A 13,459-nucleotide genomic window follows, 5' to 3' on the forward strand; every position below is an offset into this window, starting at 1 on the left:
ATGGACTCTTTGTCCTACTAGCATCTCATGTAAATGATCATGTCATCTGATTTGATTTAAACTTGAGAAACGAGGTTGAGTTCTTAATGAAGTCTTTTAATATCAGGGCTCAAAACTAAACCACTTTTCCATTTCATGGTGTTACAGTCAGATTGACATCTTCAGGTAGATTTCTGTTTTCTCTTCCCTAAACTGGGTCATCTACGTTATCGTGAGCTTAGTGTCCTAAATTTCATATAAACCACTGATTTTAAGCTCCTAAAAGGCAAAGATTATTTCTTGTTCTATTTGTGTCTTCCATAGTATTGTAGAGTGCTATCTGCATAGTAAATATTCAGTGAATGTTATTTTTTTTCAGGTTTGTTCAAGGCTTAGACTATGTATTGTTTTACATTTATTTTCTTTAAGTGTTGGTATACATGGCATATCTGTTAAGTTCTCAGAACCCTTTCCTCTAAATAAATGCATTGAGGGACATGGCAAGAAAACTGCCTCAGGCAGTACTGTTTTCTCAGTTATTTGTCTGTTGATGTATTTTATATTTCTCATACTTTATGGGAAAAAAATAGTGCTTTTGCCATAGTGTTCTCATATACAGTTGACCCTTAAACAACATGAATTTGAACTGCTCAGTACCTTACATTCAGATATTTTTCAGTAGTAAATACTACAGTACTACACAGTCTGTGGTTGGTTGAATCTGTGAATACAGAGGGTGGACTATATATGTGGATTAAGCTCCATCCACCTTGTACATTGTTTTTTTGTCTTGTTTCATTGTGGTAAAATACACTTAACATGATAATTACCATTTTAGCCATTTTTATTATTTTAATTTTTTTGCGGTACGCGGGCCTCTCACTGTTGTGGCCTCTCCGTTGCGGAGCACAGGCTCCGGACGCGCAGGCTCAGCCGCCATGACTCATGGGCCCAGCCGCTCCGCGGCATGTGGGATCATCCCGGACCAGGAACGAACCCGTGTCCCCTGCATTGGCAGGCGGACTCTCAACCACTGCGCCACCAGGGAAGACCCCATTTTAGCCATTTTTAAATGTACAGTTTAAGATATTAAGTTAATTACTAAAGTTATTAACAATTAAATTAATTTTCCTTTTAGATTAAAGGGAGGAGTTGTACTTTTCTTGCCCCAAACTGGGAGTTAGCCTTTTCTGTTTCTAAAGCAGTATTTAGAAACCAAGATCTGGCAGCCAGCTGTTTTCATTGCTCCAGGTGCTTCATTGCTTGTAGGGCCTTTCACTGAACAGAGCTAGAAAATGTACGTTTGAGTGTATGTATACACATACATACACACATATATACACCTCTGTATTTATTTCTTTGTTTCTGTGTACCTGTGTTTAAAATCTAGAGTTTATTCTGTTTTTCTCATTTTGCTTATTTGTACCTCCTTTCACTAACAGTGAGAAACTTGGTTTCCATCATCATCAAAACATTTACTGACACCTAAGACAGTTTTAAAATTGCTTGCTCATAACAATGTAGAAAGCACTACTATCTAGAGTATTAACATACTCTAGATAGTATTTTAAGTGTACATATTTCAAGTGTACATATATATTTAAGTGTACAAACATATTTTAAGTGTACAATTTATTGATATTACAAATGTATGCCACTTAAAACCTTCCTCTGTCAAAATATGAAATACTTCCATCACCTACCTTAAGGAAATATTCAGATAATTATAGGGGCCTGGCAAAAGGACAGAGGAACGAGATTGAAGGGAGCCCCATGGCCAAATCTGGGACAGTTTGAGAATCCAAATAAAAATGTATAGTGATTGATGGTACCCTACTGTATAATAAAGAATTTGTTAATTTCTAATGGTATGAATGAATGAAAAGGAAGAATTCTTCCTGATAGTTAAACGCCAACTAATAAGTCTAGAAGGAGTGATTAAGTTAGAAAATTGTTGATGAATGCCAAAACTTGTGACTAATGTTTGTTGAGAAACAGGATACTTACGTAGTCTCGTTGTATCTCCCCACAAATCATTTATGAAAGGAAAAATTACCAAATTTCTGATGGGGAAATGTGGAGGAAACCACTATAACAAAAATTATTGCTGCCACCATCAATATAGGCAAAAAGTGATACACTACTCATGATATGATGCACTGAGGAGGACAGAACATCACCTCTGAGACATATTCCTGCCAGAAATGCCTGCCTGCAGCTAATCAGTAGTAAATAGCTGACAAACCAAATGGAAGACATTCTAAAAATTGAGGTCCTATACTCTTTAAATATCCCAGTGTCACGAAACATCACAGAAAGACTGAGGAACTGTTTCATATTAAAAGAGAAAAAAAAGAGATATAACTAAATACAGTGCTTTTTATCTTGCATTAAATCTTGGAGGCAGGAGAGGGGAGTAACTATAAATGATAATGTTGGCACAGTTGGTGAAATTTGAACATGGACTGTGGTTTAGATAATATTGAGTTTACTGATTTTGATTATTGTAGTGGGGTTATATAAGACAAAATTCTTGTTCTTAGGAAATACATGTTGACATATTTTAGGGTCAAGAATCACCCTCTCTTCAATTTATACCCAAATGTTTTGGGAAAAAAAAGTATGTGTATATATAAAATTTTTAAAATCACCCCAAATAATTACATCAAGTGTATGTATTTATGATTGGTAATTTTTTAATTCCAAAACAGTATTTTATTGATGATCAGCATAGTTAAAAATGCTCTATGAGTTATAGGAGAAAATAATCTAAAATAATTATACGATTTTTGTTCCTGAAGTTTCTGAGGATTTTGTTTTTATTCCACCATATTGATGAATCTTGATTTTTTTTTCAGTTTTTCAGTTATTACATCCTTTGAAATACAAAATTGTACTGAACATTTTGTAATAGCATAAATCTTTGATACCTAAGTGTATTTTTTAGGTGAAATTATTTAGAATTCATAAAAATGCTTGGTCCAAGTATACATGTTTATAAGTAATGCTTCCTATTTTGATAAGTTCTGTCAAATACTTTTATTACGTGTGTATTTCTACAAATTTGAGTAACCACTGGTGATTGGGAATGCCTGTTTCTAAACACCTTGCTCATCACCTGATAGGTTAGTCATCTTAATCTGACACATTATAATGAAATCTCGTTTTAAATTACCTGTGCATGATCTCATATGCTTTATGGAGGGTTTATTTTTCTTATTATCCATTTATTATCAGTTTATAATATTTCTTATTATCTCTTGCCCATTTTTCTACTTGGATTATTCCTTATTTGTTCATGAGAGCTTTTTCTTACTAGGTAAATGAACCCTTTTGTTGTAAGAAGCTGTTTATCAGTTTTTAACTTTAGTCTGAAGTAAATTTTATGTCAGTTATAGTTTTTTTTAATCTGTTGAGTTTTTTTCCTCTTATGACTTTTTGAAGTCATGCTTAGTAGAAAGACCTTCCCATGACAAGATTATTGAACTTTTAAAATCTGTATTGCTTTATAGAATTTTATTAGTTCATTGTTTTAATTAAACTTTTAAATCTTTCTTCTTCTGGGTAGCTGAAGACAGCGGTAACCACTTAACTACCTGTCTCCCAGTATTTCCTCTAAAAACAGTGTAGAACTACAAGAAGGGTATAAGAAATCTATACACAAACCATGCTCACAGCATAACTTGAAGACAGAGGAGGCTCAAACTTGAAAATAATTGTAAATAAAAAGAGAGAAATCACCGTTTCCCAACATGTTATTTCTCACACTCCATCTCTACTCCCAACCCTTATCAAGGGTTTGTGATGAACAAAGGCCAACCAAGCAGATCTGTAGAAAACACAGAAAATGGAAGCTAGCAAATGGACCTAGGGTTGACTTGTACTGTTGGAAAGACTAATTCCATGCTAAGTTTAAAATTAAATATGTGTGTGTGTACGTATACATATGATAGATCAGAACAGAGACTACAGTGAAGTTTTTTAATATTATGAATAATTTTCAGAGTAGTCATCTAAATGCGTAGCTTCAGGGTTAAGATAAAAGGTAAAAAGGAAACAAGCTGTCTTTGGCATTTAAGTGGTGAAGAAGCAGCACATGGGTAAGTTTTAGGTGCCTACAAGCCAAAGTGAACACAAAATCAGAGTCTCCTTCCACTACCAAAACAAAAAGAAAAAAGTATCTTAAAACATCTGGACTTCAAAGTATTTGGAAAAAGAGGTGCTGTTAAACTAGGAGTTTTGTAAGACATCCTAATACCACAAAAAGGTAAAAAGGGGAACTTGATAAATCCATATGTAGGTATTATAAAAATAAAAGAAAATTATTACATGTCAACTGAGAAAAAAACTCCTCCCCACCGCAGAAAAACCATCATGCAGATGTAGAGTGTGACCACACTCCAGAGTTAAATATATTCAATCAACCAGTTGAGGACATTGAAAAACAAAAACAAAAAATACGTAGAATCAGTAATTTAAAAACCAGGAAAAGAAAATCCGCCCCCCCCAAAAAAAAGGAGTAAAAAAGAATATGAACTTAGTAAAGGAATGGAAAACAAAGAAAAAAAATATTTTAGTAATAAATTATAAGGTCCCCTGGGGGGAATAGAGTCAAATGAAAATTTAATAAGGTGCATTGAAGAAAGGCAGGAAAAGAACCAAGTGAATGAAAATGATACAAGAATGAAGTAAAAGTGTCAGAATTACTGTGTTATATAACTTGAAAGTTGCTAAGAGAACAGATCTTAAACCATCTCACTGCAAAAATGGTAACTGTGACGTGATGGAGATGTTAGCTAAAGCTATGGTAGTAATCATCTTGTAATATGTAAATGTATCAACACTGTTGTATACCTTAAGCTTATACATTGTTCTGTGCAGTCTTAAAGCTGGAAAAAGTGTCAGAGAAAATAGTGGAAATTAAAGACAGGCAGTGGAGGGATAACATTCAGAATTTTAGAGTCCGAAGAAAGAAAAATCAGTGAAAAAGAACTAATATTTAAAGCTATATTCAAAGAAAATTCTCCAGAAATTGAAAAAGATTCACATCTATACATTGAAAGGGTCCACTGGATATTGGGGAAAGATCTTATGCTTCCAAGCAAAAACATTACATAACTTCTAAAGGCAAAAGAACGGCACTGGTTCAGACATTTTAAATTTCACGGAGGCAACCAAAACAAGGCAGCCGTGGAGCAGCATTTAAAAAGAAAACTCCAAGAAAAAGTATGAAACAAAGTTTTTATGTTCAGCCACATTCTATTAGATATCATGGTTGAGGGAAAACAGCTTTCAGTATGTAAGTTTTTAGGGAATTGGGTACTCTTGAGCTGTTTTTTTAAGGAATCTCCTGGAGCATATTTTATCCAGTTGAGAGATAACTGGGAATACCTCAGCAAAAGAAGTGAAGACGAGCATTTAAAATACATGGATGTACTTGCTAAGACTAAAACAAAGGTAGGGATGTGAGGGGAAGACTACTGGACATACATTTTATGTTGTGACTAAGTAGAAATAATACAAATAAAAAAGGAAAAGGGAGAGTGAAATAGGAAAAAACATTCTTACTGATCATCTGTTGCATTAAAAAAACGGAAGAGAGTTAAAATACCAATAAAAACTGCTAAATTAGATAATATCCAGTCTAACATTTGAGTTTACTATATTTAAAAGCTAACAGTTTACTAGTTATTTCATGGATGTTGGCAGAAGACACGAGACCAAAACATGTCTTGGGTCAGAGACAGAGAATTCCATTACTCATGGTATAGTGAGCAGCATAATAATTAGCATATTTCTGTAGGTTCCCCTTGTTCCCTAGGTCTTGTGTAGGTTATGCTGGATGGCCCAGGTGGATGCCTTGCATATAGTAGGTTTGTACTGCAGCTAAGAAACACTGAGCTTGGTGAATAAATATGGTGCTTTTATAGTAAGCGGGCTTTTTCTTTTTCCAGTAGGAAACATTACTTCATCCTTCAAGATTGCTTGCTACAAACACAGCTCTGAGAAATGGCTCACATAATGAGTGGTTAGGATTTTCATTCTTGGCAAACCCAGCAAAATGTGTAGAAACACAAGATGCCCAATGAAGATTCTTTGCCAACACGTAGTAAAAGGGTAATAATAAGACAGGTGGATGGTAACAGGTATTGGCAAGGGTGTATAGAAATCAGTCTTCATACATTGTTGGTAGAAATGTAAAATGGTGAAACCACTTTGGAGAATAGTTTGACAACTCCTCAAACAGCTAAAAATAGAATTACCATTGACCCATCAAGTATATACCCAACAGAATTGAAAGCATTCGTTCACATAAAATCTTGAACACTAATGTTCATAGCATTATTTATAATAGCTAAAAAAGTGGAAAAAACCAAATATTCATCACCTTGATAAGTGAATAGACAAAATGTTATATGTGCACATGATGCAATATTATTCTATGGTAAAAAGGAATCAAATATCAATACATGCTACAACATGGATGAACCTTGGAAACATTCTGAGTAAAAGAAGCCAGATAGCAAAAGCCATATATTGTATGATTCTGTTCATATGAAATATTCAAAACAGGTAAATCGATAGAGAGAAAAAGTAGTTGCTAATGGGTGGGTATGAAGTTCCTTTTTGGGATGTTGAAAATGTTGTGGAATAGATAATGGTAATGACTGTATAACTTTGTGAGTATATCAAAAATTACTGAATTGTATACTTTAAAAGGGTGAATTTTATGGTATGTGGATTATATCTCAACTTTTAAAAATTGTATGAGAAAAAGGAAAAGAATACAAAGACAAAGGGCATTTAAACGGTTTAAGTACAGAAGTAATCACTAAAACAAAAATACAGGTCTTCCTAAGTACCAAAAAAAAATTTTTTATTAAAAAGCAAAGAATACACGTTTCTTAGAGAAACAAGTGTAGTAAAATACACATAATTATAAAATGTTATCCCAGAATTGAGACTGAAAATATTAGTCATACCAGTAAATGTGAATGTGCTTCATCCACCTATTATTAGGAAAAGATTCTCAATTTGGCTCACAAAAGGAGACGCAACAACTATATACTGTTTATAAGAGACACTTCTGTGATTCCTGAATTAAATGATTCAGTGGACAATGGTATTCTAAACAAGTGAAAATAAAAAGGGGGCAGATACAGTAATCTTAATACCAAAGTAGAATTCAATCCAAAAAGCATTAACTGTGACGTAGAAGGGGGCATATTTTTTGATGCTAAAACTCACAATTTACAGTAAAGATACAACACATGAATTTCTATGCAGCACATTACACAGAAACCCTCTGTATAAAGCAAAAATTACAGGAGATTCAGTGAGACAGAAATGTGCTACAAAATAGAATATAATTCTCTGTTCTTAGTATAAAATAGATCAGGTAGACAAAAAATGAGATAGAAGACCTAAACAGAATAAACAGTAAGGTGGATTTTATGAATATATGTTGTATTCTACAGCATTATACTACACCATCTCAGGTGTCCAATGCACATTCACAAAAATTGATCATATGTTCACCAAAAAAAAAATCAGTGATTTCCATAAAGTAGATATACTGAAAACACTTTCTGATTATATGCAATGAAACTTTACTAATAACAAAAAATATATAGGCTACACCTTAAAATTTTTAAACCTATCAAACAACTTTGTCAAAGGGTAAGTAAATACATACTGAAATTACAGAATTTGCAAAATAACAATAGTGAAAATATACTACATATCAGAATCTATGGAATACATCTAAAAGTGGTCAGAAACTAAAGAGAATAAAAAGCAGACAATGCCAACAAACTCACAGGAGACCCCAAATATCAGAGATAACATATATACATTTCAGTAGAAGATTAGAAACTATAAAATGAAAGAATTAATCCCAAATTCTACAACTAGAAACATCTATAACTGAAAATAAGATCTCAGATTAAACAGAAGGTAAAACTTGGCTGAATAGAGATTTAGGGAATTGAATGATAAGCGGGAAGAAAATAGAGTGGCCCCTTTGAACAACACTGGTTTGAACTCGGCAGGTCTTACACACAGGGTTTTTTTGGTTTGTCTTTTTAATATTTATTTACTTTATTTATTTTTATTTTATTATAATTTATTACTTTATTTTAATATTTATTTACAGTTGTGGCACATGGGACCTTTAGTTGCAGTATGTGGGACCTTTAGTTGCAGTATGTGGGATCTGTAGTTGCAGCATGCGAACTCTTAGTTGTGGCATGTGGAATCTAGTTCCCTGACCAGGGATTGAACCTGGGCCCTCTGCGTTCGGAGCATGGAGTCTTAGCCACTGGACCACCAGGGAAGTCCCACATTTGGGTTTTTTAAAAATACATACTACAGTACTACATGATCCACAGTTGATTGAATCTGCAGATGTGGAACTGTGGATACAGAGGGCCAACTGTAAAGTTATACACAGATTTTAAACTGCATGGAGGGTCAAGCACCCCTAACCCCCACATTGTTGAAGGGTCAACTGTAGACAGATCCAAGGAAAAATCAAATATGATGGAGGGTAGGAGACAGGCAATAGAGTGAAAAGGTCTTTTATTTCTTTTTCAAATTTTATTTTTTTTCTGGGCTGATTTCTTTTTTATTGAAGTATAGTTGATTTACAATTACGGCTGTATGGCAAAGTGACTCAGTTATACATATATACATTCTTTTTCATACTCTTTTTCCATTATGGTTTATCACAGGATATTGAATATAGTTCCCTGCACTGTACAGTAGGACCTTGTTGTTTATCCATTCTATATATACAAGTTTACATCTGCTAATCCCAAACTCCCAATCTGTTCCTCTCCCACCACCTCCCTCTTGGCAACCACCAGTCTATTCTCTATGTCTGCAGTTCTGTTTCTGTTTCATAGATAAGTTCATTTGTGTCATATTTTAGATTCCACATATAAGATATCATATAGTAGTATTTGTCTTTCTCTTTCTGACTTACTTCACTTAGTATGATAATCTCTATTTGCATCCATGTTGCCGCAAATGGCATTATTTTGTTCTTTTTTATGGCTGAGTAGTATTCCATTGTATATATGTACCACATCTTCTTTATTCATTCATCTACTGATGGACATTTAGGTTGTTTCCATGTCTTGGCTATTGTGAATAGTGCTGCTATGAACACAGGGTTGTATGTGTCTTTTTGAATTATAGTTTTGTCAGGATAGATACCCAGGAGTGGGATTGCTGGATCATATGGTAATTCTGTATTTAATTTTCTGAGGAATGTCCATGCTGTTTTCCACAGTGGCTATACCAACTTACATTCCCACCAACAGTGTAGGTGGGTTCCTCTTTCTCCACACCCTCTCCAGCATTTGTTATTTGTAGACTTTTTGATGATGACCATTCTGACTGGTGTGAGGTGGTACCTCATTGTAGTTTTGATTTGCATTTCTCTAATAATTAGCGATTTTGAGCATCTTTTTATGTGCCTGTTGGCCATCTGTATGTCTTCTTTGGAGAAATATCTCTTTAGGGCTTCTGCCCATTTTTCGATGGGTTTTTTTTTTTGTTGTCGAGTTGTATGAGCTGTTTGTATATTTTGGAAATTAATCCCCTGTCAGTCACATCACTTGCATATATTTTCTCCCATTCTGTATGTTGTCTTTTAGTTTTGTTTATGGTTTCCTTTGCTGTGCAAAAGCTTGTAAGTTTGATTAGGTCCCAGTTGTTTATTTTCATTTTTATTTCTATTGCCTTGGGAGACTGAGAGTGAAAAGGTCTTATCTATGTGTAATTGGAGTCACAGAAGGACAGGAGATAATGACTGTATTATTAGAAAAGGTAAGAGAATTTTCCAGAAGTAAAAAGATGTCAACTCACAGATTTTATAGTTGGCCAGAAAGTTCATTCACGTTTTTCCATATGATGTTACAAACTCGAATCAGTATAAACACAAAGAAACTTAATGCATAAGCACATCATAGTAAAACTACTAAGAACCAAAAGTAAAGGGAAAGTCATAAAACTAGTAAGACAAAAAGAAACATTACTTCTAAAGGAGCAACAGTAAAACACAGCGGTAATTTTACCTTCATTAGTTAAGGAATTTAAAGATTTTCACACAGAAGCTAAGAAAATTTTTCATCAGTAGACCAGTACTCAGTTTACTAAAAGAATTTTTCAGACAGGAGAGAATCTCAGATGGAAGCACAGAGATGTGGAGCAAAGGACAATGGAAAGAATAAATATATGGGTTTATCTAAATACATGTTGACTATAGACACACTTTGTTTTATTGCACCTTGCAAATACTTTTTTTTTTTAACAAAGGTTTGTAGCAACTCTACATCAAGCAAGTCTGTTGGTGCCATTTTTTATTATTATATTTGTTACAGTGATCTCTGATGTTACTATTATAATTGTTTTGATGCATCATGAACCACACCCATATAAGATGGTCGGTAAATGTTCTATGTGTTTTGACTGCTCCACTGACTGGCTGCTCCCCCATCTCTCTTCCTATCCCCAGGCTTCCCTATTCCCTGAGACACAACAATATTGAAATTAGGCTAGTCAATAACTCTGCAACGGCCTCTAAGTGTTCAAGTGAAAGGAAGAGTTGCACATCTCTCAATTTAAATCAAAAGCTAGAAATGATTAAGCTTAGTGAGGAAGGCATGTTGAAAGCTGAGACAGGCCGAAAGCCAGAACTCTTGTGCCAAACACTTAACCAAGTTGTGATTGCAAAGGATATGTTTTCGAAGGAAATTAAAAGTGTTACGACAATGAACACATGAATGGTAAGGAAGTGATACAGCCTTATTGCCCAACGGGTGAAAGTTTTAGTGGTCTGGATTAGAATATCAAACCAGCCACGACATCCCTTAAGCCAAAACCCAACCTAGTGCAAGGTCCTAATGGTCTTCAATTCTATGAAGGCTGAAAGAAGTGAGACAGCTGCAGAACATAAGTTTGAAGCTAGCGGAGGTTGGTTCATGAGGTTTAAGGAAACAGCACTCTGCCTAATAGACATATAGAGAACACTACATTCATCAGTAGTAGAATACATCTGCTTTTCAAGTGCACATAGAATATTTTTAAAAGTTGACCATAGGCGGGACATAAAGCTCAAAAAAGAAAAGATTTAAAATTTTACAATTTATAGTTTTTGACCACCATGGAATTAATTTTAAAAAAAATTACAAAAACACAACTGGAACAAAATACAGCTTTTGAAATTCAGGAGTATATGTTAAATCACTTGTCAAAGAAGAGTCACTATGAAAATGAGAAAATATTTTGAACTGAATGAAGGTGGCATATCAAAACATGAAATTCATTTTAAGCCTTTCTTGCTGAGCAATTTAAGCCTTAATGCTGTTAGAATGAAAGGCTGACATTAGATGAGTTAAGTATCCACGTCAGGAAATTAGAAAGCAGCAAACTATACCAACAGAAATTAGAAGCCAAGCAATAATAAAGATAAATATAAAAATCAGTGGCATGTCAAGCAAACTTAAGAATCAGCAAAGGCAAAAGTTTGTTCTCAGAAAAGGATAATATAATTGATAAATCCCTGCCAAAAATAATCAAGAATGAAACATACTACATAACCAGTGTCAGTAGTGAGAAAGGATACAGTACTTTATGGATCTAATGAACTTTAAAAAAAGTAACAAAAGAAAGGATATTATGAAAATTTTAAATAAGTTTGAGATTTTAGAGAGTCAAATTCCTTGAAATACACAGCCTACCAAAACTGGCACACACCCTCACACAAACAGAAAATCTGCATAATCCAATATATAGAAAGAAAGTGAACCTGTAATTACAGAACTTCCATTTAGAAATTCAGACCCACATGGTTTCACTGGTGAATTTTTCCAAACATTTAAAGAAGAAATACATAAAGTCTAACTGGAAACAGAAAAAAATTGAATATGTTCCCTTAATGAGACCAGTTTAATTTTTTTTTTAATTGAGATACTAGTGACATATAACATTGTGTAAGAGCCCAGTTTAATTTTGAGAGCAAAACGTAACAAGGATATTACCCAAAAGCAGTATTACAGGTCATTTTTTAAATGAAAATAGATTTTAAAATCTTCAAATATTAGGAAATCAAATCCGAGTGACACATAAATAGGATAAAATATCATGACAAAGTTGAATTTATTTCCATAGTTGCAAGATTGTTTTAGTATTTGAAAATCAGTATGATTCATCGTATATATATATTTTTTTATATAAATTTATTTATTTATTTTTGGCTGTGTTGGGTCTTCCCTGCTGCGCGTGGGCTTTCTCTAGTTGTGGCGCGCGGGGGGCTACTCTTCGTTGCAGTGCGCGGGCTTCTCATTGCGGTGGCCTCTCTCGCTGCGGGAGCACAGGCTCTAGGCGTGCAGGCTTCAGCAGTTGTGGCACGTGGGCTCAGCAGCCATGGCCTCCGGGCTCCAGAGCACAGGCTCAGCAGCTGTGGCACACGGGCTCAGTAGCTTTGCGGCATGTGGGATCCTCCCAGACCAAGGATCAAACCCGTATCCCCTGCATTGGCAGGCGGACTCTCAACCACTGCGCCACCAGGGAAGCCCTGATTCATTATATTAATATAATTAGAGAAATTAGTCAAATGATCATCTCTATAGATACAAAAAAAAGCATTTGATAATACTCAAAACCCATTCATGAGGATTTTTAAAACTTTTAGCAAGCTAGAAAAAGCGGGAAACTTTCATAATCTTATTAAAGGTATCTGCACAAACCTTACAATAAACATTGAAAACCTTTTCCTGGCATTAGGGAATATGTCAAAGCTCACTCCAAACCCAATGTCTAAAAAGTCATATATAGTGCATTTAGGCAAGGGGAAAAAGATAGATTAGAAATGAAAATATAAAACTGTCACAAATGACGTGATTTGCATATAGAAAATCCATAAATAACTACATGTGAACTTTTCGAATTAATAAGAAATCATTTCAGCAGGGTCACTCAGTACTTGTTCATATACAGAAATCAATTGTATTTATATTTATGAGCAACAAAATGTTAGAAAAATAGAATTTAGTAAGAAAACCATTTATAAATGTCAAAAACATCCATATACATCAGAATAAATCTAACAAAAGTTATAGGAGACTCCCTACACAGAAAACCATAAAAAATTTTTGAACTCTTCCTCAGCTCTAGATCAGTTGAAAGAATCAATATTTTTAAGATGTAAATTGTCTCCAAATTGATGAAAAATTAAGTGTAATCCCCATGAAAATCCCAGCAGATTTTCTGTGGAGATCAAGAAATTGACCTGTGACCTAAATAAATGTCATATAAGAGAATATATTTACAGTAACTACGTAAAATACTTTAGCATAAACTTAACAAATTTGCGAAGACATTGTTTTTAAATGCTCTGCAAAAATATAAAATGCAGCTTGAACAAAAAATGAGATACCATGTTCTCAACTAAGGAGTCATCATCATAAAGGTA

At 34.1% G+C, this 13,459-nt stretch overlaps 1 protein-coding gene across 6 annotated transcripts in view; it reads left to right on the forward strand.

Moving 5' to 3' along the window:
- Positions 1-13,459, forward strand: part of RAPGEF6 (Rap guanine nucleotide exchange factor 6) — a 221,816-nt gene that overhangs the window by 61,027 nt on the left and 147,330 nt on the right. The gene's annotated exons all lie outside the window — the stretch shown is intronic.

The sequence above is a fragment of the Leucopleurus acutus genome (genome assembly GCF_964270905.1).
Source record: "Leucopleurus acutus genome assembly, chromosome: 3".
In the NCBI taxonomy this organism is placed as follows: Eukaryota; Metazoa; Chordata; class Mammalia; order Artiodactyla; family Delphinidae; genus Leucopleurus; species Leucopleurus acutus.